The sequence below is a fragment of the Cydia pomonella genome, chromosome 9 (genome assembly GCF_033807575.1).
Source record: "Cydia pomonella isolate Wapato2018A chromosome 9, ilCydPomo1, whole genome shotgun sequence".
Lineage (NCBI taxonomy): Eukaryota > Metazoa > Arthropoda > Insecta > Lepidoptera > Tortricidae > Cydia > Cydia pomonella.
Genome location: NC_084711.1, coordinates 10,441,453 through 10,469,300, shown reverse-complemented (window position 1 = coordinate 10,469,300; position 27,848 = coordinate 10,441,453). Strand labels below are relative to the sequence as shown.

Here is a 27,848-nt window from a genome sequence, read left to right as displayed (position 1 = left end):
GTTCTGACGGCTTAACATAACACTTTGAAGGTGCTTTGAAGTAATTCTATTAACTAGGTATACAATAACAACGAAACATCACTTAAGGATTCATATCTAATATTCCTAGTGCCCTAAAGGGACTACTTTAAGTAAGTTTCGTACTAAAATTACTAAGCTTTACGAAAGTTAGAGGAACCATATACCTGAAATCTATTTCTAGTTTACAGCTTGGCGGCACAACACAAACGCAACACCTAGCAACGAAATGAAGCTTGTATATTTTCAAGTGTATGTCATAGTCATAGTTTTTTATTTGCTAGAATTATGGTACATATGGTAATTTTGTAGTTCAACGTAATTCGCCACTGTATTGGCATGCAAAACTTCTAGATACTTCTACATACATACATCTAGAAACATAGTAATATACACACATGGCACATGAAAATGTCAACTTATAACATGTTTAAATGTTGTTATGGTACTATATTTACCATAGATCTAAACTATAGGGACCGTGCGCGTTGGAGGGTCTGCCATCTTGTGGCCTGAACCGGAACCATAAACATGTACATTTACACGTCACGTGTTTTCTTGTGTACAGTAGGTTCTGCCATCTTCTGGGCTACATCGGAACAATAAACATCACATTTACGCCTCGCGCCAAAAATCTGACGGCTCCTGTGCTGCCTCCTACAGTTCATGCACGCTCCCTATTAAAACAATTAAAAATAAAACAGTAGAAAATAGTAAGATATAATTTGCAAAACATTGATTTGTAAAATCTTTGGCATTAAGTAGGGAATTTAGTGTACTCGCATGTACCCTAGAGGATATTGAAGAATGCCGGTGACCTTAAAGAGCGGACATGATTAGAATGCCCTGTCAGTTAGGGCTGTTTCAGACTAGCGTATTTTTCTGCGCGTATACGATCGTTTCGGCGCGGTGGCGGTGCTAGTTTTCCCTGCATTTAGTCTAAACGAGCTTACACGCACGTACGCGTACTATTAGTTTTACGCTCGTATAAAACTTTAGTTTGGAACGCCCTTAGAACGGGTTTATAAAGATAGTAGACGCAAAATGTGTTTCACGAGCAGGAAGCATTAACCATTTAATATTGAACCGTGGCCATTAAACATTGAGAAACTTAATATAAAAAAATGTAAGGTATATTGGTAAGTAGAACATGTTTTATTCAAAATTTGACAACATTAATAACTAAAAATTCCAACATCGTTCAGTATGTTTTGCTTGTGTTAATACATTGTATAATTTTATTATTGAAATACCAATCTATATTATACCAACTAATAAAATCAAAACACTCGAAACAGATCCGACCTTCCTACGCGGTAAATGTTTTTCATATTAAGCCCTTAGATAAATGATTTATATTGAGATAATTTTATTTTGGAGGATGGCGGGATAACTTAGACTCCTTTTGGAGAGATTGGCCATTTTTCTACAAACCGATACGTGTGGGAAAAAGGAGGCTTTAGCCCAGCAGTGGGTCGTAATGAGCTCATAATAAATAAACTAAACTTTGGAGGATGTAACAATTGAGAATCTCGAAATTACAGTTTTAGTATGTGTGACGTTCAAATAAAAAAGTATGATTGCGAGACTACCTGCAAGTCGACACTCCGTTCTCAGTGCCGAGCGAGCAGCTGGTTCGCAAAGCATACGATCACAATCTGTATTTTATTTACCATCACCTTGCCATACAACGGAGCCAAGACGTCACTCTATGAACTAAAAAACAGTTAAAATTAAACTGAATCATAAAAGTTTATAGGGTAATTGGCTCATGAAAATTGCCCATATTAGCGGATCATTTACTGTTTAATAGTATTTATAAAGTAGCTCTAGTAGTTTGGAGCAGTGCTTGTACTTGCTGCCATGCATTAGGTAACTCGCATGCCAATTATGTTGGCTGTAGTAATAGTCTTAGCGATTACTGTCACGCTACCCGATTTATAGGCGGGCAGGTTAATTGCGAATGGAGTAAACGTTATCAAAATCATATTACGGTTTATTAAGTTGTTCATTTGGATTGCAAGGTAGAGCTAGATAATAAATGAAGATTCAAGCCGTTTGTACCTGAATCAGCATTAATTGTACGAAAAAGGCGCCACTAATTCTTGAAGTGTAACTACTGTAACTAACTACAAAAATTGTACCTCTATATCGCTTCGATATTTAAAACACAAAATTGCAATAAACATAACGAATCCAATTTTGCATTAATTTAGAGCATAACCATTGTTGACACAAATGACTGATCATTTTAAAGCCTTATGTCAACGAGATAAGAATCATGGTGAGTTAAATGTATTTTTGTTCACATTACTACAATTTACTAAGACACAGACTTGTTTTGCTGTATGTACCTCATGTACCTGTATTTACCTACCGTAAAATTATAGTTCCCAGCAAGAGTGAATGATTAAATTGGTTTGTGTAGTGGATGTTTTGAATACTATCTATCTTCTTTCCAGCTGTGGGTACTTACGTTCAAATGTGTGGCAATGGGGTAACGCCAAGGTTATTCGATAGTAGTTCACCGGTAGTAACTTGACCTTGATAGTCTTGAATTGGTCTAATAAAATATACCTGTACTATACCTACCCACGCTATAAGTAGTTATACTATAAGCGGTAATACATTGTTTTATTTTTTTATCATAGTTTTTTTTTGTGTAATATGACATTTAGAGACAGTATACATCTCTAATAAAGTATTTATTATTTCATAGATTCGATATTTGTAATTGTTTTTTTTTTTTATTTATTGTTTGTAAAAATGGACATGTAAAAGTGCCCCTGTGGCCTATTTGCTGAATAAATGTTTGATATTTGATATTTGATATTTATATATAATTTGAAGCTTCTTCTTGCGCTTTGGTCAGTCATATGATTCGTGTAACTGTCGCAATCCTGAATAACTTCCACTTATTTCAGCCCCTTTATTTCCCTCGTACTGTTAGTGATCCCTTAAAAAGCTAAAGATCCCAAAATCGAACTGAATTGAGCGAGTGGTTTGAAAAATACTAACTGTGTAACATTACAAATCAAATCCAAATGAACGTTATTAAATATTTATTATTCAAAATCATCACTTAAATTAAGTCAGTTCCACCAGGAAACATGTCAAGTTACTAAATTGTCAGTTAACAGTGTAGAATGGCACCGAGTTATACGAGTATTGGGAATGAGCCGCTGGCCTGTTTGTGCCCCTATCTTACCTCGCCTCATTTCTTGTGGCCTTAAGTGGCCTAATTGGCTTCTATCGTTAATTATGTTGTTTGGTTTTTGTCCATCTTAATAATGCACTGTTCTGGGAACGAGTGGGCTTTTGTGTGTAAAGCCTACGTACAATAATATAGTGTAACTACGTACAATAATAAAGATAACCATTGAACAACCTATACTACTACCTAAAGATATTTTAACTATAAAGTTACCTATAGGGCAGAATTTCCACCTAGGCCCAAAAGGCCCGGGCCTAGGGGCCCAGGCAAGATAGCAATTGTTTTCAGATGGAGAAGATGGCCCCTCTAAATTCTTAGTGCCATTCTAAATGCCTAGGAGTCCTATATGTCTCTAAATCCGAGCCTGGGAACCTATAGTTTTCTTTATAACTTTCCGACCTAAGATGACAGTAGGTGGATGAAACCTTATTTAAAATTTAGTAGTAGGTACGATAATTACCTATATTTTTTGTCTAAGAAATCCAACTGTCAATAGGTAATAAACATAAAATGAGACTAATAAATATTATTTGATATCCTAAGGATTTCACTTGCAGCAAAATAAAACGCGATATTAACTTATTGTACTAAAGATAATAAAATGTAATAAATCTTATAGCCCCGGGCAGTTCGTAACAAGATACCTATTTAATATTTTTTCTCGAGATAATACTTATCACGTGTGAAATGTGACAAGAACAACATTTCCATCAGATTCGAAAGACTCTTTTTGTTTATATCTTACCTATGTAATTGGATACGAATATGTAGGTAAACAATTTTCCTCTTTGGGGATCCGAAATGCTACGTGCTCTTTATATCTTCGTATTACTGAGATCCCTGGAGGATTAAACCAACAAATTGTAAAGGTGGGGAATTGGAAATTAATAAATAATACTGGCCTATTCCAGTGCGGCTTTTGCCCTACAGGCCACTATGTTCCAATAGCTCTCTAAGCAGAGTTTTAGTCGAACGTTGAGGAAACACTTTCAACTGTGACCGGGGTGCGTAGCCATTAGCTAACATGCCAATCGTTTACGCTCCGTAGCGAACGAAACGCAACTGTTACTGTCGCACTAAATGAAAGAGTGATAGAGAGAGATGACTACGCTACGGAGCGTTAACGACTGGCATGTTGCACCCTGTGGGCCTGGCCAAGATGACAATCGTTTGCAGAAATGAAATCGAGAGTGTATTTAAGGCAAATACACACAAGGTGCGTGCATGTGCACGTGCCGGTTGGAACGTTTGGAATTGTGCAGTATCTGTCTAGGCACTTAGGCAGTACGCTAAACTCGTACATTAGGTATCTGGTGTGATTTTGCATTTATACTGGTTTTTATGAACATTCAACTAGTCCTGGGGAAGCGCTTGTTATAATACCCCGGGGCGAGAACCGCGGGCCGTTGTATTTAACGAGCGAAAATTACTGTAATTTATGGATTAATTTATCTAATTGACTTTATTTATCTATTAACAAATAAAAAGCTTAAATGCTTTATTTTGTTAACTCGTTAAAACAGGGACATAATTATAATTTACCGTTTGTGGGGATCTTTAAATTGAACGAAGTGGATTTTCCATTCAAATGCGAGTTAATGAATGTACTTAGTTAACTAAAAACATATGACAAGAATTGTCATAGTTAAATCTTCTGATTTTGATACGTAGGAGTATCACGACCCAAATCACTTCAAATTATTAATACTATCTTTTTACCAGCTCAACGCCTTCAAAAGTTTCTTCAAATACTAGTTCATTTACTATCCTGTTTATAAAGACATGTTCTTTATGTTCTGTTCCTGTTTCCCTATCAATTGTTGTCGGCCGCATTGTGGTGATTTATATGTAAATGTGTTATATATGATATTTATTTATGTATGTAGTGTATGTAGTTTATATTATTTGCTATTTATGTATGTGTTTAATTTGGTATTATTATCTCTCAACTTCTATCACTCACTGCATCACCTACTCACATTACTTGTTTTTTTTACCTTGTCTCCACTACCCTAAGGTTGTCTGGAAGAGATCGCTCTTTAGCGATAAGACCGCCCGTTGTCTACCATAGTCTAAGTTGTATGTCATTATGTTCTTTCATATTGGTGAGCAATAAAGAATATTTGTATTGTATTGTATGTTTAGCACATACCTACATATGATCGTTTAGCACGTAGCTCTACTAGCTCTTAATAGGTAGGTATACCTAATACTGTATCTATTTACTAAATAAATGGCCACGCGCAGTCACGGAGGAAGTTATTATTAAAAGAGGTTACCTAAAACTTTTTCTCATTATACCCGAATATGAGGGCAGAGCTCGAGACTCGAAAGAGCCTCTTTATGGGTTGGAGGGGCAGTTATTCCTGACGCGTATCGAGTGCAAACTAGTCTACTTTTATTTAAACCAGAAAATGAACTGTCTGCGATTGCAGATCTTAGTTACATTAGTCAACCCAAGCGTTTAAGACGCCTGTGGGAGGTGAGCTAAGGAAATAACAGGGTCTGGATGAGCTTCGATGTGCAGCTGATTCAACTATAATCGATGGTCCTTTAATATAAGTTGATATGAATACTATGTTCGGGTATCGTTGCTTTTTTTTTTGTTGTAAGTACCTAAGAGTATTATTAGCAGCCGTAAAATGTACTTTATTTAACATAATCGACATTTACACCGTGGCCCAAAATTACGTTGACAAAATTAAAAAGTAAAATTTTTGAATTTGGAACGCCAAACGAATTCGGTTCATTTTCTGTTACATTCTTACACATATTGGCAACGTTTTATGAATAATAGCTTGTTTGAATTATACATATGAATATTTTTGGTTTTTATGATGTCTACGCAGCGTAAAGCAATAATTTCCTTGCACGAAGCGGGAAAACGACAGTGTGAGATAGTTAGATCGCTCGGTGTCAGTCGTCAACTGGTGTCCAAGACTATTGGGCGGTATAATGAACTCGGGCATCTTGCTGACCGCCCAGGAAGAGGAAGAAAGAGGACTGTAAGGACTCCGAGGCTTCGAAATGTTATAAAAAAACGGCTTAGTCGTAATCCACGGACCAAAGTGCGAAAAATGGCTCGGGAACTGGGTGTAAGTCGATCAACGGTCCAACGTATTGTCGTTAATGATCTAAAATTAAAGGCATATAAGCTACGTAAAGCTCAGCTTCTAGAAGATAAAGATAAAAAAGTTCGTCTACAGAGATGCCGTTTGATTACGCGACGTGCCGCTATTGAAAAATGGAAAAATATCCTTTTTACTGATGAAAAACTTTTTTGTATAGAACAGGCCCACAATCACCAAAATGACAGAATTTACTCTTCTAGTCGCCCCGGAGAGGTCGCAGTCATTCCCCATCGTCAAAAGCCGGATTCAGTTATGGTTTGGGGTGGTATTTGCTCTACAGGCAAAACTCCTCTCATTTTTATTGAAAAGGGTGTAAAAATAAACCAAGAAATATACAGGAGAGATATTCTGGAAGCTGTAGTTCTTCCTTGGAGTCAACAACATTTCGGCAACCAGCCGTGGATATTCCAGCAGGACTCTGCTCCATCTCACAGGGCCCGAAGTGTGCAGCAGTGGTGTAAAGACAATTTTCCAGGGTTCATAAGCTCGAAAGAGTGGCCGCCCTACTCACCTGATCTAAATCCAATGGATTATAGTTTGTGGTCTATCTTAGAAACAAGGGCCTGTGCTACAAAACACAAGAGTGTAGACGCTTTAAAAGCGAAACTTACCCAGGAGTGGGCAAAAATAACCATGGAGGAGCTGCGGCATATCGTTGAAAATTTTACCAAACGTTTGCGTTTGTGCATTAAAGCCAAAGGGGGCTATTTTGAAGACAATTGATTTTTCTTAAATAAAAAAGGCTGTATTTTTAATTTTAAGTTGTATTGAATAAGTTATGTAAGTATTTAATATTAAAACTTAAAAAAATCTTTGTCAACGTTTTTTTGGGCCACCCTGTATAAGTATATGTAGGTACGAGTATGTTGTAAAAAAATATCGAGTTTAGCTCGTGCCAGGGAACTACGGCGTTGTTTTAATTTACGAAAAAGGCACTAATTTTACTTCGTTTTATTCAATATTTACATAATATGAAAATAAAATGGACAATTATAGCACAAAACCACTTGCGAAATGAAGCTGGCGGTACTGGCGAGCCGGTCATTTAGCTACGAGTTCATTCTAAGCAATTTAGATCAAGTACTTAATTTTAGGTTTATGAGTGAAACTTAGCAAACTTTCATTTTATAGAAGGCCTATATATTTCTGTGGAATGTTCGAATATATTTAGTGTGTTTATAACTAATATTTGTTCCTGAATTCGACTATTTATCTAAGCATGTATTTATCTGTTTGTGTATATGGTCGTCTATTACCCATAGAACAAACTTCACTTTGCTTGTGGTTTGTTAGATCTGAGTAAGATTATTCCTTAAATATTTATGTACTTACCTATGTAAAGATTCCTTCACTTAATCAATACCTCAGCAATGAATGACCGTGTTAGTGTTACAGGCACAGTAAAAAAAATCAATTATTTTATAAAATAAATATGAGCTCTCTTTTTGGAGAATCTACGAAAAGCGTTACAATGGTTGATTACATGTTTCTGTGATTTCCACGGAAAATAAAATGTATCGTCCATATATCCATGCCCTTCTATGAAACATGAGAAAATATTACTAGTATACAACGTGTCCCAAAACTCAACGATAAGCCGGCACCAGAGGATGGAGCTGCTTATGATTAGTCGAGAAAAAATAAGGAAAAAAATATATCTCAATTATTTTAGAAATTACAGAAAAAAAATGAAATTCATTGAAAATCGACATCCCTAATGGTATTTTTAACGACCATGTCTACAAATATTCAAATATTACTGTTTTTTATTTTGTTTTTGGAAACTTCAGTAGCCCTGCTATCTAACACAGTTCTTAAAAATACCAAAATACATGTAGTTTTTACACAAAAAATAATCAAAATTCATTTTGTCCCTACAATTTTGAAAGATTGTTTCTTACAGTCCACTTTCAATCATCATGGTGTAAAAAAATAGTATCGACACCACTATGGCAATTATTTTCAAAAGTTGACGCAACTAACCAAGATTCCAAAATGGTATAATACTTTGGGAAACCTAGTCACAACAAAAAACAACGAATTTTTAAACAAGAACCGACATTTTTAAATGTTGATATTAATCACTTTTGAAAAGGGTTGTTGTTGCAAGTTTTAAAATTTCAATGGAAAATGTGGGTAGTTAATAGTTGGAGCAATGAAAATCCGCACTTGATGAGAGAAGACAAATCTCAGTATCAATTCAAGGTTAACTTATGGACGGGCATCTTAAATGGAAATGTAATTGGACCCTTTGAGTTACAAGGAAACCTTAATGGTGATGGCTATTTGACCTTTTTACAAAACGACTTGCCTGAATTATTAGAAGACGTGCCTTTACGTGATTTACAAAACATGTGGTTTCAAAATGATGGTTGCCCAGCTCACTATGCCCGTGCAGTGCGAGAATACTTAAACCAAGAGTATCCAGGGCGTTGGATCGGGCGACTTGGTCCTATCTTGTGGCCACCCCGTTCGCCCGACCTGAACCCCCTGGACTTCTTCTACTGGGGCTGTCTTAAAGACAAAATCTACTCAAAACCCATAGCAACATTGGACGAGCTTCGCCAAAAAATCACACAAGCTGCGGATCATATCAATGGTAGAAGATATGCACGACGGATAAAACGATCATTTCTAAGGCGATGTCATGTCTGTATTAATGCCGGTGGCAGGCAATTTGAACATTTACTGTAGTATTAATAATGTAGTAAATGAATTTAAAAAAAAGGAAAAAAAAAATGTACCATTTCTTTGCATTTATTCAACATTTTTCAACAACAAAAATCCTTTTTTGGGTACAGTAAAAGTGATTACCGCCAACATTAAATAATGTCGATTCTTGTTTAAAAATTCGTTGTTTTTTTTTGTGACTAGGTTTCCTAAAGTATTATACCATTTTGAAATCTTGGTTAGTTGCGTCAACTTTTGAAAATAATTGCCATAGTGGTGTCGATACTATTTTTTTACACCATGATGATTGAAAGTGGACTGTAAGAAAAAATCTTTCAAAATTGTAGGGACAAAATGAATTTTGATTATTTTTTGTGTAAAAACTACATGTATTATGGTATTTTTAAGAACTGTGTTAGATAGCAGGGCTACTTAAGTTTCCAAAAACAAAAAAAAAAAACAGTAATATTTGAATATTTGTGACATGGTCGTTAAAAATACCATTAGGGATGTCGATTTTCGATGAATTTCATTTTTTTTCTGTAATTTCTAAAATAATTGAGATATATTTTTTTCCTTATTTTTTCTCGACTAATCATAAGCAGCTCCATCCTCTGGTGCCGGCTTATCGTTGAGTTTTGGGACACGTTGTATAGAGGTAGTAATCTTTTACTTTGGCTTTACTTTTTTTACGTAAAACGACGCTCATTACATATTCAGCAGTTTATCTAAGTGGTTAGGTGTCTGATACGACGTCGCTGGCCCCAACGAACGGCCGGCTCGCACCTCTATTACCCTAATTTATGTAGTTAGGTATTGCTTATTTATAAATAGGGACAGTTAGAAAAAAGTCACCCTCCTGTCAAGAAATGTATGCGTATATAAGTATTTACGATACAAGTGCGAAAAGTAGAAAAACGGCTGAAAACTCGTGTAATGATTAACGGCTAGGTATGATGAACCCTTGTGGACGTCAGCTGCCGCTCCGTTGGTGGGTTGAGGAATGGCAGCCACCGAAACACATAAAACAAAAAAAAATTGTCATCGCCTCCCGTTTGAAACTTTGTCAAATGATAGTTCAGAGGCTGTTAATTAAAAAAATCGTCAGCCGGTTATATCGCGGTGGTAAGAACATCAGCTGGTCGCATGAACATGTAAAAAATAAGCGCTATATCTTTTATGATAGCAAAAACAAATCATGAAACGTTGCATGTAGCATTTCATCAGGCGTAAAAAGCCATCAAAGGATTACGCAATTTACACATTACGCATACTTTGCCGCACATATAGTGGTAGGCGCATATTTTTTACATGTTCATTTTACATCTGACGATCATTCCACCGCGATAGAACCGGCTGACGGTTTTTTAAGTTTAAAACACCATCTAAACTATCATCTGACAAAGTATCAGCCCCCGCTCCCGCGGTCTATATATATCTTATACCTTTAAACGAGCAATTCTTGTATGTATATATATATATATTATTTAGCACACAGCAAATCAAAATTTTACACGATAATATGTTGAAATAGAAGAAGTTGAGGACTCTGTCTTCTTAGACATCACACTTCTTAGATACACACTGTGAATGGAAAAATATGTGGATAATGTATGCAAAAAAGTTGGCAAATTTATTTTTGTACTATGGCGACTTAAAGAAACCGTTTCGCAAAAAACGGTCGTCATAGAATATCATGCCTATATCGAGTCTGTATTAAAATACGGTATCCTTCTATGGGGGAACTCGGTGGAAGTAGATCGAGCATTTATAGCTCAAAAAATTGCATATGAACGATTTATGGCAAAAATCGAAGAGAACCATGCCGATCTATTATTTTTACTGAGTTAAAACTGCTAACAAACCCATGTCTGTATGTATATATATGAGGCAGCTGTATTTGTAAAACAAAATTTAGAACTATTTCTATCATTTCATAATTTGACGTTGAATAACATAACATAAACTTGCTGTGCCCGCCCACCGCCTCCGTAAGGTTAGTACGTCTTTCGTCGGGAACTGTACACGTTTTTATAACAAAGTTCCCACTGATATAGTGAATTTGCCTCTTAACAAATTTAAGTCACACATTAAGAGCTCTTTGTTAAGTAAGGCGTATTATGCTGTGAATGATTTCATAGATGATAAGGATGCCTTTAAGCCAGTAGCTTGATCTTGATAGTATGATAAAAATGTCAGTAATAGTGTTTTCGTTTTCTTCCTGTGAAATAACCATACTAGCGTCCAGTAGAACTGACACAAGAGAACATCATGTTCTCGTTTGATTGTATTATTTTAGTTTTGGACACTTAGAGACCTTATACACCTCTAAGATTTTATTTTATTTTAAATTTTATTTTATTTTAAATTTCATTTTATTTTAATATCTATTTTAATGATTTGGACACTTAGAGACCTGTACATCTCTAAGTCAATTTAAATTTATAATTTAGTTTTATAGGTAGGCACTCCTTATGAATAATATGTAGTCGCGTTTATGTGGCGCTATGCCGTCTTTAATGTAACTTACAAGCACAAATGTTGTATCTCACATTTTTTTTAATTATATTTATATTAATACAACCCGGCAGCTTGAACATGTCATGCTCGCTTAAAAGTCTTTACTTACGGTGGCGTCGTTGATCGGGTCGCCACTTTCCCGAATGAAGGTTGAGGGAGGCGATGGCTGAGATACACGTCATACTCGTGAACGGGTGCTGTTTGTGGAGACCGGTCTGTTTAAGCTTACACGGGGTACAGGTTATGTTAAAGTATGTAACTTTACTTTTGAGTGACATTAACGTGAGACACTTCATTCGGTTCTTGTCTGTTTTAATTTTTTGGTCTTTTAATTATTTATATAAGAATTCAAGCCTTGGCGACCCTCTACATCTCTAAGGATAATTTAATATATATTTTTATATTTTATCTCTGACACGTAGAGACTTATACATCTCTAAAGAATTTTAGTATTTTATGGTTTTATTTTTTTATCATAGTTTTTTTTTGTGTAATTTGACATTTAGAGACAGTATACATCTCTAATAAAGTATTTATTATTTCATAGATTCGATATTTGTAATTGTTTTTTTTTTTTTTAATTTATTGTTTGTAAAAATGGACATGTAAAAGTGCCCCTGTGGCCTATTTGCTGAATAAATGTTTGATATTTGATATTTGATATTTGACGAATAGATCACTCAGGCCATATCAAATGACACCTCCCTGCAAGCTGCAAGTTAAAACTAAGAAAGAATAGTGCCTACTATATGTGTATAAGTATTTTCAATAATATTCCCGCATCTATTAAGACACTTCCAGATGCAGAGTTTAAGAATAAGTTCAAAAACATATTATCTTACGCATGCTTCTAGAAGGATGACGAATATTTTAGTTATAAATTTTAGTAATTAATTAGGTACTCATATTTTATTATATTCATATAGAACCTTTGACATTCAACAATTGTAATTTTAAAATTAATGTAATAATAATATGTTATAAGTTATAATATTAGCATAAGTACTTGAGATATAGCATGCACGCAATTAATATTCACATACATGGGTTTGTTATACCATGGATAAACCATTTTCACATGCCATATGGCAAACATATTAGGGGTCAACAATGTAAATATTTATAACATCATTCATTCATTCATTCATTAATAGGGTATCTCGTAAACTGCTCTAACAATTTCGGTGAAATTAGCTACAAGGGGATTTTCGGGGGTGAAAAATAGATCTAGCTACCTCTAGGTCCTATCTCTGGGAAAACGCGCATTTTTGAGTTTTTATATGTTTTCAGAGCAAAGCTGTCTCCCAGATATTTGATATGATTATGCGTGTATTAAATCATATCATACTTTGCTGCAAAAGGTGGTCAGATAATGGAATAGGAGTACCAAGTTGAAAGTGTCACATATTGAACAAGAGGTGAGGTTGTAATGTAAGTTAAATAAATATGTATAAAACTCCTACGTTGCAAAGGTAAAATCTTAATTTGTATTGTATTGAGTATAAAATCATGTATATGGTCAATGAAAATACTAAACATGTCACTCAAAAGTCGCAACACTTACATTATTGGACATTTCAGATTGACAGAAGCTTTGTAAAAGCTTTTAGGTGAACATGTATGATCGCTTACTTTGGGAACATTTTATTTGGTAGATGTTTTTTAATGATAAATATTTAATATCGTTCATTTGGATTTGATTTTGTTGGTGTGGTGAAAAATTTTGTGATTTACCTTCATACCTTGAAGCCCTCGCAACGCTCAAGATTCCACTTTTCGATCACTCGCTAAGCTCGTGGTTCAATTTTGGAGTCTTAAGCTAGCTCGGGTATCAATATTAGCACGAGGAGTTAAACAACAACTTTGCCCCTTTGTAAAACAAATAACGAACAATTATTATTACACGAGGGTTAAACAAACCAATGTTACCGAGTGAAACACAACATTTTTCAACCACACCAACGCGAGGAAAATATTAACTGTAAAACATTACATAACAAATCCAAATGAACGATATTAACAATTTCTCATTCAAAATCATACCTGAAAAGTCAGTTTCACCAGCATGAGGCAACTTAAAAGCATCACTTAAAAATATATTATCGTTCATAATGGAGTCATCAATGTAATTTAATTCTGCACCAGGTGCATTATTTATTCGCGCAGCGTTGGTGACAGTATCATATATTTGGGTATGCTATCACGCAGCCAGCTTACGATTAAATAAACATCGGTCTCTTGCGAGTTTCCCTTTACCTACCTTTTATTTACGACGACGTGAAATGTGAAATACATTGTGGATTTGTCTTGTTGAAATAAGGAAAGAAAACACGTAGGTAAGTAGTTATTCGTGCAAAATGTTACGATATAATTTACCTAATGTTTAGGTACTTGCTAAGTATGCCAGAGTGGAAACACAAATTAGGTTTCAGTGATGTTTCTCATGGTGAAACATTTTGGTTGGACTGTCAATAATGCGATGTTTGCAACTTCACTACAATATTGTAACAGTTGAACCTCATTATTCTGAATTTAATTCATATTTAATTAATTAATTATTCTCGAATCGACGATTGTGCAATCCCTACTAATATTATGACGCGTTAGTAACGTTGTTGTCTGTTACCTCTTCACGCTGTGCCGATTTAGATTAAGGCCCAGAGAAGGACATTGACCTAATTAAATAATATGTAAAAATTATAAAATACATTCAGAGTTAAACTAGACCAATACTTCTACGAGGTATGCTTGGTGATAAAACAAACGTACCTACTTATAATATTTTCACAGGCTACTGACCAAGTTAATGATTTTTTAACGCTAGCCGCTAAAGTAGCATTTTCATTAGACGCTCCATGTCTGCGAACAGTCTTTTGTAGTTCGGGCTGCATTATCGGGTCAAGGTGGCATGCAAGACGGCGTTTAGCCCGAATTTTTACAATGATTAGCGAATGTCTAGAAGGAAATTATAATTGTAAAGTGGGTAGAATAGGTAGATTATACACGCAAACGATGCTTATAAGTTCAAAAAAGCGCAGCACAAGGTTTTATAGTGTGCGGCATGAAACATCATCGACACGACAGGACACTAGATACACTTCAACATATGTAAGGGGTTGCCAGACATATAAGAAATCCCTGATATTTTTCGAAAAACTCAACATGCTATGCTCTGCTCGAGAATCATAATAAAATTAATAAAGTTGTCGCATAGGTAAACATATCGAAAACCTTAAAAAGAAATGTAGTCCAAAATTTGCACATTTTAGCTATGGCATAATTACCTAAGTGCATTTGTTTAAAAAACATCCAAGTTTTCTCAACTATTTAATAATAGTACATTATGATATAAGTGTGCTAAGTTGGTCATTACACACGAGACGATATTATGCGCGCGAGCTGTAAGCGAGCGCGCAATAAGGAAGCCGATGTGGGTAATGACCAATGCACACGCGTTTCATATGACGTTTTTCAACACACTTGCGAGGAAAAAACAAAGCTTATAAATATTGTCAAAAAGTAAAAGTACAATTTTCAAAATGGTGGCTTACAGTTTTATCATCGAATAATTGCACCAAAGCGTGCTGGGCTTGTAGGCACTTACTTATTCGCCAGTTCATTGAAGGAAGCTACCACAACACGTTTTCCAAGAAAGACTGGGCGTTTTTGTTGATTTACCGTTGAATAAAACTTTCATATGCCGCCAATTATTTTTCACCCGATTTTGATGGTAAAAGGCAATCGTTCTCGGCTCTTGCCTCTATTAGTACTTATTATTGGCAGCGTCAATTTATGTGTTCAATATAATAAACTAAAAACATACAAAACTAATCCAATTTTATGACAAATACGGAAAATTGCTGGCGCGTTTTTTTTTACGCACGATTCCAATCGACAAACAGCCAATTTTTTTTTAAAGCTAATATTTTCGTATTTCTATTCGACGGATGGAGATCATATCGATAAAATGTTATGTTTATTCATTAATGTAATTTAAGAGATAATTTAATCTATAAATTATGTTTGGTGTGATAAAACCTCTTTGATTGAAAATTTAAAAAAAATTTATACTCGACCAAATTAAGAAGGCTCCGTTTCCATGCATATTATTAGGAATCAGTTACCTTTTTAACTCAGACAGATAATATAATAAAAAAGCACGAGTGTTATAATATACTTTTACAGTACATATGGTGATACTTTAGCGCACTAGTGCGAAAATTAGCATATTACGTTACTGTGTCGAACATTTAAAGGGCCATATGTACTGTAAAACGTTGTACGATACATGTGCGAATAGGTAATTCGCAACTCGTGTCGATTTAAAACACTCCCTTCGGTCGTGTTTTAATTGATCGCCACTCGATTCGAATTTCCTATTTTTCGCACTTGTATCGTAATGTACTATTAGTAATATACATTATTATGAGCCAAAAATCGTTGGAATAAAAACGTCGTTTTAAGCAAGTGTGTTGAAAACGTGTATATGGCATACTCGTATGTAAGTTTGGCCGCTGACAGAGCTTAGTACTAATTTCCAGCGCTATTCCTAGTTTGTAACAAATGACCAAAATTTCAAAATGTTACGAATAAATCCTGACGTACAGTAACCCTGGCTGGAGGGTTTCGGCCCGGAATGGTGTCGGGCGTCGTAACAATGCACGTATGGTACCTATTGTAGGCCGCTTCAAATTAATGGACTCTGTACAATTTGTTTACACATTTTACTTTCACGGGCTTTTTTGTGAAACTTGGCGGTATTATACTGAGGATAGCTCGTCGACAATGAACTGAAACAGATAATGGCACAACGAAAACGAAAATATATAATTAATGCTTTCTTTAGAGAAAGGTTTTACGCTCAGTTTTTATTTACACCTTCTTTAGTAATAAATAGGGAATAAATATGATGGGGCAAGCTTACACAAATCGACGTAGTCCGGCTCAATAAGGCTTCTGTTACGAATATAGTACTATGTATCTGTATCGTCATATAAAATAAGTGTACAGTTAGTAGGTACCACTTAAATACAATGAAAATACCCGTAACTTAAGAACAAAATATACGACTTAAAAAAAAAATGAAGGGGAGCCTAAGAAGGGATTTTTGTTAGTTATTCGAGCGTGTTAGATTAAGTTATGAGTGATATCTTGCTACCCGTGGAGATCTACTTTAACCACTTTGAGCCATCTATATTGGTGGATTGGTTGGTGGGGGGTCGGTGGTTAGTTAAAAAAGTAGATTGTATATGTGGTTATTTTGGTCCAAATTAATGTTAAAATTAAATAAATAATAATAAAAAATATTATAATTGACTAAGTCCCACAGTAAGCCAAGAAGGCTTGTGGGTACTCGGACTACGATAACAAATACTTAAATACATAGAAAACATCCTTAATTCAGGAACAAATATCTGTGCTAATCACACAAATTAACGCCCTTACCGGGATTCGAACCCAGGACCATCGGTTTCATAGGCAGGGTCACTTGCTCTTGCCTGATGGTAAGCAGTGACCATAATCAAGTGACAGAATGAGAACATATATCGAAGGTAAAAATACAACCTGAAAAAATTTATTCAGTCTTCATCACTATTTCACTCATGTTTTCTTAAGGTATTCTAACAATTAAGTTTAATTACCGCAATAAAACAAAACTAAAGAAATTTCAATAAAATAATACGGAAATAATTAAATAACGAACATCAACTGACAGTTTAATCCTTTTTTTTTTGGTAAAAAAACGGTCCGAATTGCAGATACAACTTTTGTCAACTATAGTAGATATCGTTAAAAGCAGAATTATTCACTTTGCGTAACATTTGCGTCTTTTTTTAAATTCATTGTTTTGATTGTATAATAAAATACGTAAAATATGGTGTTCTTATTAAATTTTAAACTTCTTTCTTTATTTCATTAATTAATTATTACGAATGAGACTTGTAGGGTGTTTTGGAACGATGCGGTCTGACTTACCTATTTCGGGTGTCTATTATACTTCCTATCCAAATCCAAGACAACAAATATAATTTACTAGCAGCAGTACACGTTATCGTGCAGTCCAAGTCACACATTTTAGAGATATAGTATTTAAAAAACAAGTTCGCGCTGTCCCTCTCACTCGCTCCGCTGCGTTCCTGCTTCGACATCGCTCCTCCAGTACTCATTTACATGTTTTTGTGTTAGTCCGAGTCACACGTATTTTCGCCAAAATAGTGTTCCTCTAAATATGTGTACCTATGTGTGTTTCGATTAATGTTTATTGTGCGCTGAATAAGAAGTATAGAATCAAAACATTATTTGAACTGCCGGCCGCCGTACCCTCGAACGAAAAATTGATGTTTATTCAGCTCGGCAAGTCTAGTCTCGTTTGCCATACTTACATGGCAGTTAAACTTTCAATTTGAAGTTGTAGGTATATTCGTTTAGCGTAATAAACTTATCACCTAAGAAATCAAGTAAGTAATTTTTACGTTCATACGAAATCACTTAATACAACTACCTTCTTTTTTGAATAAATAAATTACGGAAAAAATAAGTATGGGGCTACAAATAGATTACAATTTGAACTTTAAATAATTGTAATACGTACTATTATAGTATTATTTACTAATATAATATTATTTAGATTTCATTTTATGATTGCATAAAATGCAATGTATGCTCACAATATTTTTTTTACGAGATGCTTACGCGTACAGATTTAAATATACAAACCATACTTATCTGAATAAAGTTAATATATACTAGGTAATCGTTTCACGAAAGCGGCTTTTACCATGTCCGATCTATCCTACCATATAATAAAATAGATAACAATTATAATCCTTGCCGATTGGTAATAAGTGCCTATGAATGATGACAAAACTCGTCTTTATGCAAATGTACATACTCAGTACCAACAAGTTTAATGAGCGTCTTATGAGGATACCTATAGGTATAAATGTACAGGAGTAATGTCAATCAATACACAATCTATAAGACATTGGAAGACTATTTAGTCTGACTGACAGTTTAAAGTGTTTAATGCCATTAATCGACGTATACAAACGGGACGTGCTATGCGTGCTCCGATACCGTGCGCCCCATGCGCCCTCATAGTGAATCTATCGTATGGATCATGACGGATTAGGTAGTAGGCTTTAATCGGACATCGCGGTATCGTCGAGTCTTGGGTCCATTCGATGTGGTCGCCTCCTAAATTTGATCATTAGTTAGTTACCCGCTTTGTTATTATTAGACAGCTTTGATTATCATAATATAATATAATTTTAAAATGAAATATATTATGGAAAGATATACTTGATTTGCGTAATATTGTGGACTCCGTCTAATAATAATACTCCTTTCCGTGAGTACTTAGAAGCTTAGGTTTACTGTGCAACAAGATATTCATCAAACATAAAATCGGTATTGACCGTGTTGATTAAAGTGTCAAAATTAAAGCCAATACCGAAGGAAAATTTTATAATGCACATTAATTAATAGTTCAAAATCAAAACACATATTAAATAAATATTTTCTTATAAATGAGATGTCGACATGGTACTATATTTGCCCCACTTTAATAGTGAAGAGGCTATCATTACTCCACAATCATTGTGTCGAGGGCTCCGCTTTCACAGCGTCGAGGTTATATTTGCCCCACTTTAATAGTGAAGAGGCCAACATTACTCCACATCATTGTGTCGAGGGCTCCGCTTTCACAGCGTCGAAGCTATATTTGCCCCACTTTAATAGTGAAGAGGCTATCATTACTCCACAATATTGTGTCGAGGGCTCCGCTTTCACAGCGTCGAAGCAATATTTGCCCCACTTTAATAGTGAAGAGGCTATCATTACTCCACAATCCTTGTGTCGAGGGCTCCGCTTTAACAGCGTCGAAGCTATATTTGCCCCACTTTAATAGTGAAGAGGCTATCATTACTCCACAACCATTGTGTCGAGGGCTCCGCTTTAACAGCGTTGAAGCTATATTTGCCCCACTTTAATAGTGATGAGGCTATCATTACTCCACAATCATTGTGTCGAGGGCTCCGCTTTAACAGCGTCGAAGCTATATTTGCCCCACTTTAATAGTGAAGAGGCTATCATTACTCCACAACCATTGTGTCGAGGGCTCCGCTTTAACAGCGTCGAAGCTATATTTGCCCCACTTTAATAGTGAAGAGGCTATCATTACTCCACAATCATTGTGTTGAGGGCTCCGCTTTAACAGCGTTGAAGCTATATTTGCCCCACTTTAATAATGATGAGGCTATCATTACTCCACAACCATTGTGTCGAGGGCTCCGCTTTAACAGCGTTGAAGCCATATTTGCCCCACTTTAATAGTAAAGAGGCTATCATTACTCCACAGTCATTGTGTCGAGGGCTCCGCTTTCACAGCGTTGAAGCCATATTTGCCCCACTTAATAGTGAAGAGGCTATCATTTCTCCACAATATTGTGTCGAGGGCTCCGCTTTCACAGCGTCGAGGCTATATGTACCCCACTTTAATAGTGAGGAGGCTATCATTACTCCACAATCATTGTGTCGAGGGCTCTGCTGTCGCAGTGTTGAGGCTAAATTTGCCCCACGTCATAGTGAGGATGCTATCATTACTCCACAATAATTGTGTCAAGGGGTCCGCTGTCGCAGCTGTCGCAGTGACGAAGATATATGCCGCACATTAAGTTATATGTACTCTACAATTCCACAATAATCGTATCGAGGCCTCCATTTCCGCAGCGTCGAGGCTATATGAGCTTCATTTTAAGTGTCGAGGTTATAATGCTTCGGTCATTTGGTTCTTCGGTTGCTTTGCTCCTTTTGGTCGCTTCGCTCTTCGGTCGCTTCGCACTTCGGTCGCTAAACTCTTCGGTCACTTCGCTCTTCGGCATATTTGGTCTTCGGTCTACAGTCGCTTTGCTCATTATACATATCTCAAAATGATATCGTCAAAGATATATAACGTTGCTCTACTATAACAGTGTTGATGCCAATGTAATGATTGAAGACTTTAATAGTGTTGGAAGTAGCTTTACGCATGTAAATATGAGGGACTAAAGAGCAAAAATATTTAAGGTTGAGCTAAAGTTTACAGGACTTGTAAAAATAATGAAATATAAAGGAGGTTCTTGTTACGCTGAGGTAATTTAATTGGTGTTAATGCGGCTTAAAATACCTTAAACAAAATGTACGCAATGTCATTGCCCTTACAGACAAAGAAATGCTGTATGTAAACAACATATAGGAAAAAATATATCTATAAACCCTTTAATCCAAATTTATGATTCGTACTCATATCACGCTGTTATATACTCCTAATAACTTCAAACGTCAGCTTTGATATGCTGTCAAGAATATACCATATCAACGAGCCTAATGTAATAAATCCGGTACAATTTACTTACGGATTCTCAGCTCCAAACTTCAGGGGAACATCGCCGCAACAAACAAGAGCTGAAACGCCGTTGATGCACTATCCCGCGACGCGAAATAAGTGCTGTAAATTGTGCAACCATGCAACTAGAGTTATGCTGCCACGTGTTGCAGTCGCTTGCGCTAAGTAGCTAGATTAATAATCGCAATAAATGGTTGAAATCCTTTAACAATAACATTATTATTGTCTGAAATGTAAATGCTCGGGTTGTCATATTGTCTTGCTGTAAAAGAAAGCTTAAATAGTTTTCATTTTTCGTCGCAATGCACACTATACAGTTTTATTGTAGATAACGTTAAAAAATGTTACTCCTTAAAATGAAGTACAAGTTACAAGTCATGCCAGATATTTTGTTCACAAATATATCATAACTCAACACATAATCTACCTAAGTTCCTTGCCACTTGTTAGCGTAGTAGCCATCATCATTCAGATACGCATAAGCAGATGAGATTAGCTATTTAGTTATAAATAATATCATATTACTATTTCTTGATCTGTGGTAATAACTAAAATTAGTCCATCTATATTTTCAAAGTGATAAGTTTCAAATACTTAATAATTACAGGATACTCTACTAGTAATTGTCCAGACTTAGTTTTAAAGTACTTACATATAGCCTTGATATTTATGGTAGCTTTACAATGAAGAAAATTCTCCTTTATCTACCTCACTCAAAGGCTATTTACCGAGGAAAGTATTGATTGATGTATTCAAAATTAACTTTAAAGTGTCGTAAATTACATCCAGAGAATGGTTGGTAAATTCTAAATTATACAAAATGGTTTGTTTATATCGTTACAGACAGAAAATGCCCATCTAAAACTTATTTAGAGCCAACTAAAGCTTGAAAACACATTTACACTTAATGGCGTCCTGGCTTATAAATGACATAAAAACAGTTGTACCTTGTGAATATTAGGATATTTACAACTTTATCAATATACTACAGTGAAATCAAAGAATTTTTTATACTTTTTTAATATTAACGAAATGAAATACCAAGAGCAATTTCACTCCTTAATGCATGACGCTTATCATTATAATATTTTATTATGCTATACATACATTTTACATTTATACTATGTAGATACATAAATAATTATTTAAATTGGATATAAATTAATAACTTCTAGGTGGTTCGTTGTTCTCTTTAGTCAAAATCAATAATATCAGTATGTTCGTAACATACTGATTTGATATCGATATTTTATTTTATTTTCGCATTCAGGATTTGAATTTAAATACAAAGCTCTGAACATCTGCTAGTAAATTATATTTGTTGTCTTGGATTTGGATAGGAAGTATAATTAATAATCAAACGAACTTACCTGTGAAGTTTGATTACAATTATGCGAGTATCCAAATCCAAGACAACAAAGACCCGCCCCCCATCCCCAAAAATGAAAATAAAATAGTCTCTGTTAATAACACAAAAATAACTCTGAAATAATGAGTACTGGAGGAGCGATGTCGAAGCAGGAACGCAGCGAAGCGAGTGAGAGGGACAGCGCGAACTTGTTTTTTAAATACTATATCTCTAAAATGTGTGACTTGGACTGCACGATAACGTGTACTGCTGCTAGTAAATTATATTTGTTGTCTTGGATTTGGATACTCGCATAATTGTAATCAAACTTCACAGGTAAGTTCGTTTGATTATTAATTATATACCGTTGAATTACGTATGCAATTATTTTTGTCTCTTTCTTTTTGCTAGGGACGTGAAAGGGACAAAGACAATAGAATCCAAATAGTATTTCGAACTTTTGTTAGGCCCCGCATGTTGAAATGAACATTCGAATATAAAGGTCAATTGAATGTTATTTTGTCTCACTCAGTGAGGAAAATGCGATTTAGCTCACTGTTTTTAAGCAGCAAATTACCCTTGTTCCAGTTGCTGACGTGAATTTTTTTTTGTTATACTCATAATATTAAAATGTGATTTAACTGAACAAGTGGATGTTTTTATTTTCATATTTACCATGAGCCACTTAGACGAAAAGCGGGCAGCGTCAGATGATGATTTATTAAATAGAGATGAAAATAATACTACACCGCCAAATACTTACATCACAGCAAGGGCAAAAAGAAAGCATGGGGATGACATAGCAACAGACTTAGCCGCATTCAAAGAAGAAATGAAAAAAATGATTAAGACCTTGTTGGGCGAGCAGCTCAGTGAAATCAGAAAAAACAACGAAACTTTACGAGAAATCAAAGAAACAAACAAGAAAATAGAGGACTCCGTGACATTTCTGTCCGCAAAATATGAAGATTTTAAAAATAAAATAGACAACCTTGAGTGCCAAATTACCGAGTACAGGACACACATACAAGACCTTGAATGCAAACTCGAGGACATCCAGCGAGAATCCCGCAAAACCAACCTAGAACTAAGAAATGTCCCAAAAACACCAAAGGAGACCAAAGAAGACTTACTGAACATGACTATTGAACTTTCAAAAACGATCTTGAGTCCAATTACCAAAACGGACATCAAAGATATTTATAGAGTACGCCCGAAACAAGGAGGAACAATCAACACGCCAATTATCATCGAATTATCATCCAATCTGATAAAAAACGATTTCCTCAAAATGTGCAAAGCACACAATATTAAGCAAAAGGGCAGTCTACGTGCCTCGCATCTAAGACTACAAGCTCCAGGGAACCCTCCGGTTTTTGTTGCTGAGCAACTGACTGCAAAGGCGTCAAGACTATATTTCCTTGCCAGGGAGCTAAAGAAAAGAAACCTTTACAAATATTGTTGGACAAACTATGGCAGAGTTTACCTACGCAAAGATGACCACTCTCAGATCATACTCGTAAACAATGAAGAACAAGTCGAAAGACTAAGCAAGGAGGACCCGCAGGCTTGTTTATTTAATATCAATAGACCCCCTACCACCAGAACCCAGACCGACCAATCAACCGTCAAGGATACCCCAGCCCTTGAGCTAGACGAAAGCGCGACCCAGAATATGTGACTATCATACTTACTTGTATTCATGTTTCTCGCCTATACACTTGCATGTTATCCTGGTACTAACTTACGCTCGTATCACTTAGTATTAAGACTAGCTTTAAATATTATTAGTATTTCTAATACACTTTACACTCTTCACACACACAGAATCTTTAAATTTAATTTCTCTCTGGTAATAGCATCATTACAAATCATGCTTACTACACCCATCTGTCATCTATGGGTTCCTAGTACAAATTTGCTATTCATTCTCACTTTAAAAACTCTACCAAACAATCAGTCGGTTGCTTTACTTACACGATATTCACCTAAAACACACACCAACATAAAACCGCTCTACATTCTACATAATAAAACTTTTGTCTTTGCACATTCTACTACCATCTATAAGGTAAGTAACATTATGACTCTTTTAAAACCCCTTGTTCACAATTTCAACTTAATATGAATAATATACTTACAACAATAAGTGACTTAGATACTTCTGAAATATCGACGTCAGTTCAATGTGACATTCAAGACTTAAACAAACACATCACAATTTTCGATAACAGTTTTACTATAATATCGCAGAACATTAGGAGTATTTACTGCAACTTCGATAATTTTATTATTACACTTTCAGAGCTAGAGTTTAAAACCGATGTAATTATATTAACGGAATGTAGATTAAACGACACGAAACCATTACCCTACTTACCTAACTATACTGCATTATCAACTAAAAATAACCTAAATCAGAACGACGGAGTTGTGGTGTTTGTAAAAAACCATTTAAAGGCGGCTTTAGGCGAACTAGAGCTTGAACAAGCTTCTGGTATATACATTAAAATAAATAACATGATAATACTAGGTATTTACCGGTCACCTTCAAATACAAATGCAAATATTTTTATCAACTCTCTTAGCAAATATTTAGATATTATTAAATCGTTTAACAACATAATAATAACCGGGGACATCAACATAAATCTTATTTCCCGTCACCAAGATTCCCCACAGGAATGTTTAAACAGACACCAATATCTAACTATGCTCTCCACCTATGGCTTACTTTCTGCTCACTCACTACCTACTCGTATGAACAACTGTTTAGACCATTTTATATTAAAAATACAAAGTGACAAACTAACTGCCTCTGTGGCTGTTCTTAATACTACTGTGACGGACCACAATACCATTTTTCTATGTTTAACGGGTTACAAAGCTTTTGAAAAAACCCCTAAAATTCTAACAACTTACGACTATAATAAAGCCCTCGCAAACTTACAAAATAAAAATCTAGACTTTTTGCTATTAAGTAATGATCCTAATTTTATCCTTGATCAATTAACAAACACTATTCAAAATTCATTGGACGCAAGTAAAAATATCAAACTCATACCTAAAAGTCGTAGAATAATAAAACCATGGATTACTCCTGGAATCTTGCGCTGTATCCACAATAGAAATAAAATGCAACTTAAACTTCGTTCTGACCCACTAAATATAATCTTGAAGACTACGTTTACTAGATACCGTAACTATTGCAATAATCTTATTAAAAAAATAAAGCGGAATTATGAAAGGGAAAAACTTGCAAGTTCGATGAAAGACTCCAAAGCACTTTGGGACTCAATCAAGTCAATTACTCACTATAAAAAAGCTAAAAATAATAATAATGAACTATTAAAATGTAAATCTACCCCTTTAAATGCAGTTAATTATGTAAATAACTATTTTGCTAATGTTGGTAGAAACTTAGCCGGAGAAATCAATATCGCAGAATCAAATTCCTCCCCTAGTAGTGTAGCTCACCCAATAAAATCCAACCTTTCCTCATTTTTTCTTAGTAGCACTGATCCTCATGAAGTGGACAAATTACTTATGAACCTAAAGACCAAAAGTGCTCCCGGACTAGACAATATCCCCACAGAATTTCTAAAACTCTCCAGGCATCTCGTGGTCCCAGTAATCAGTCACTTGGCTAACCAATGTTTTATAAATGGAGTTTTTCCATCAGCTCTTAAGAAAGCTGTAATCACGCCTGTGTATAAGAGTGGGAAAAGAGATGACGTCAACAACTACAGACCTATTTCCGTTCTCCCTGCAATCTCCAAAATTTTAGAAAAACTAATTAATACTAGATTGATTTCATATTTAGATAAATATAAAATTTTATCTAGTTCCCAATTTGGCTTCAGAAAGGGTAAGTCTACTGAGGATGCAGTGCTAGCGCTCACTTCAGTAATAACTAAGCATGTAGATAGAGGCGACCGTTGTATGGCAGTCTTTTTAGACCTTAAAAAAGCCTTTGACACCGTCTCGATTCCCACTCTTGTGCACAAATTAGAGCTGATTGGAATTAGAGGTAAACCTTTGGATCTGATGAGTGATTACCTGCAAAATCGGCAACAGCGTGTTAAAATTGAGGATTATGTAAGCCACGACTCAGACATATCCTATGGTGTTCCTCAAGGCAGTGTACTGGGGCCGACGTTATTCTTGATTTACATAAATGATCTGACCAACCTGCTTGTAAAAGATGGACAAGTGTTTTCATATGCAGATGACACGGTTGTAGTGTTTAACGGGAAGTCTTGGGATAGAGTCTACAATAGCGCCGAAATTGGTTTAAGCAAAATAAGTAATTGGCTAAAATGTAATCTCTTAACGCTAAACACATCTAAAACAACTTATACCTGTTTTACAAAAACCATAATTACTCAGCCATCTGATAATCACACTCTAAAAATACATACGTGTGATCTTATTAACACCAACGATTGTAATTGCACGCAAATAGAAAAAGTTAGCTCTACTAAATACCTTGGCATTCTAATTGACCAACGCCTTTCATGGTACTCACATATTGAATACGTAAATAATAGGATTAGGAAACTTAACTGGATTTTTAAAACTCTTCGACATGTAGCTTCAAAGCCATTACTTAATCAACTTTATACTGCTCTAGCCCAATCTGTAATGTGCTACTGTATTACGGTTTGGGGTGGGGCAGCCAAAACGAAATTCCTCGAAGTAGAGAGAGGACAGAGAAGTTTAATTAAGTTAATGTATTTTAAACCTTATAGATATCCAACTGAAGAGCTTTACAAATTTTCCGAACTACTTTCAATTAGAAAGCTATTTGTCTTGCAATCAATTTTAAAATTACATAAGTCCTTACCATATCCAATCCAAACCAATCTCATAACTATAGGGAGACGTAAGCAAAATGTTGCACCGATACCCCCGACTAAGTCACGATTTGCCAAGATTCAGTATAGTAGAGTCTCAGCTCATCTGTATAATAAAATTAATAATAAAATTGATATCTATCCTTTGCAGTTATTTAAATGTAAAAAAGTTGTGACAGAATGGTTAAAATTACAAAGCTATGATGAAGTGGAGACTCTCATATTATAATATACACAACAAATAGAGAATAGGCCAACTAGCATATACATACATAACATATACACACACACATACACGCACACGCACACGCACACACACACGCACACGCACGCACACGCACACACACACGCACACACACACACAGTTTAGGAAATTTGTATCACATTAGATTACAATTTACTCAAAGTTAAATGTATTAGTAAAATTAAAATTAAATGTATTGATATTATAAATATCAAGATTGTTATATTTGTTCTTTTTACTCAGCAAAACTGCTTGTTGTTTATATTATTTGTTAATTCAATTCTACACGTGTTGTTATGGAAGAGCGGGGTCTTCTGTCACAGGTATTTTATACTTACTAGAAGACTCCAACCTTTACAATTGAACCCTGTATCATTAACAAATAAAACATTTTTCATTTTTCATTTTCATTTTTTCATATTTTTTACCAGATGGTCTTTCATTATACATTTTGAGTGAACG

At 35.1% G+C, this 27,848-nt stretch overlaps 1 protein-coding gene across 1 annotated transcript in view; it reads left to right on the top strand.

The window, feature by feature from the left end:
- The window catches only part of LOC133521326 (RNA binding protein fox-1 homolog 3), a 164,450-nt gene that overhangs the window by 33,361 nt on the left and 103,241 nt on the right, over positions 1-27,848 (top strand). The window lies entirely within an intron of this gene.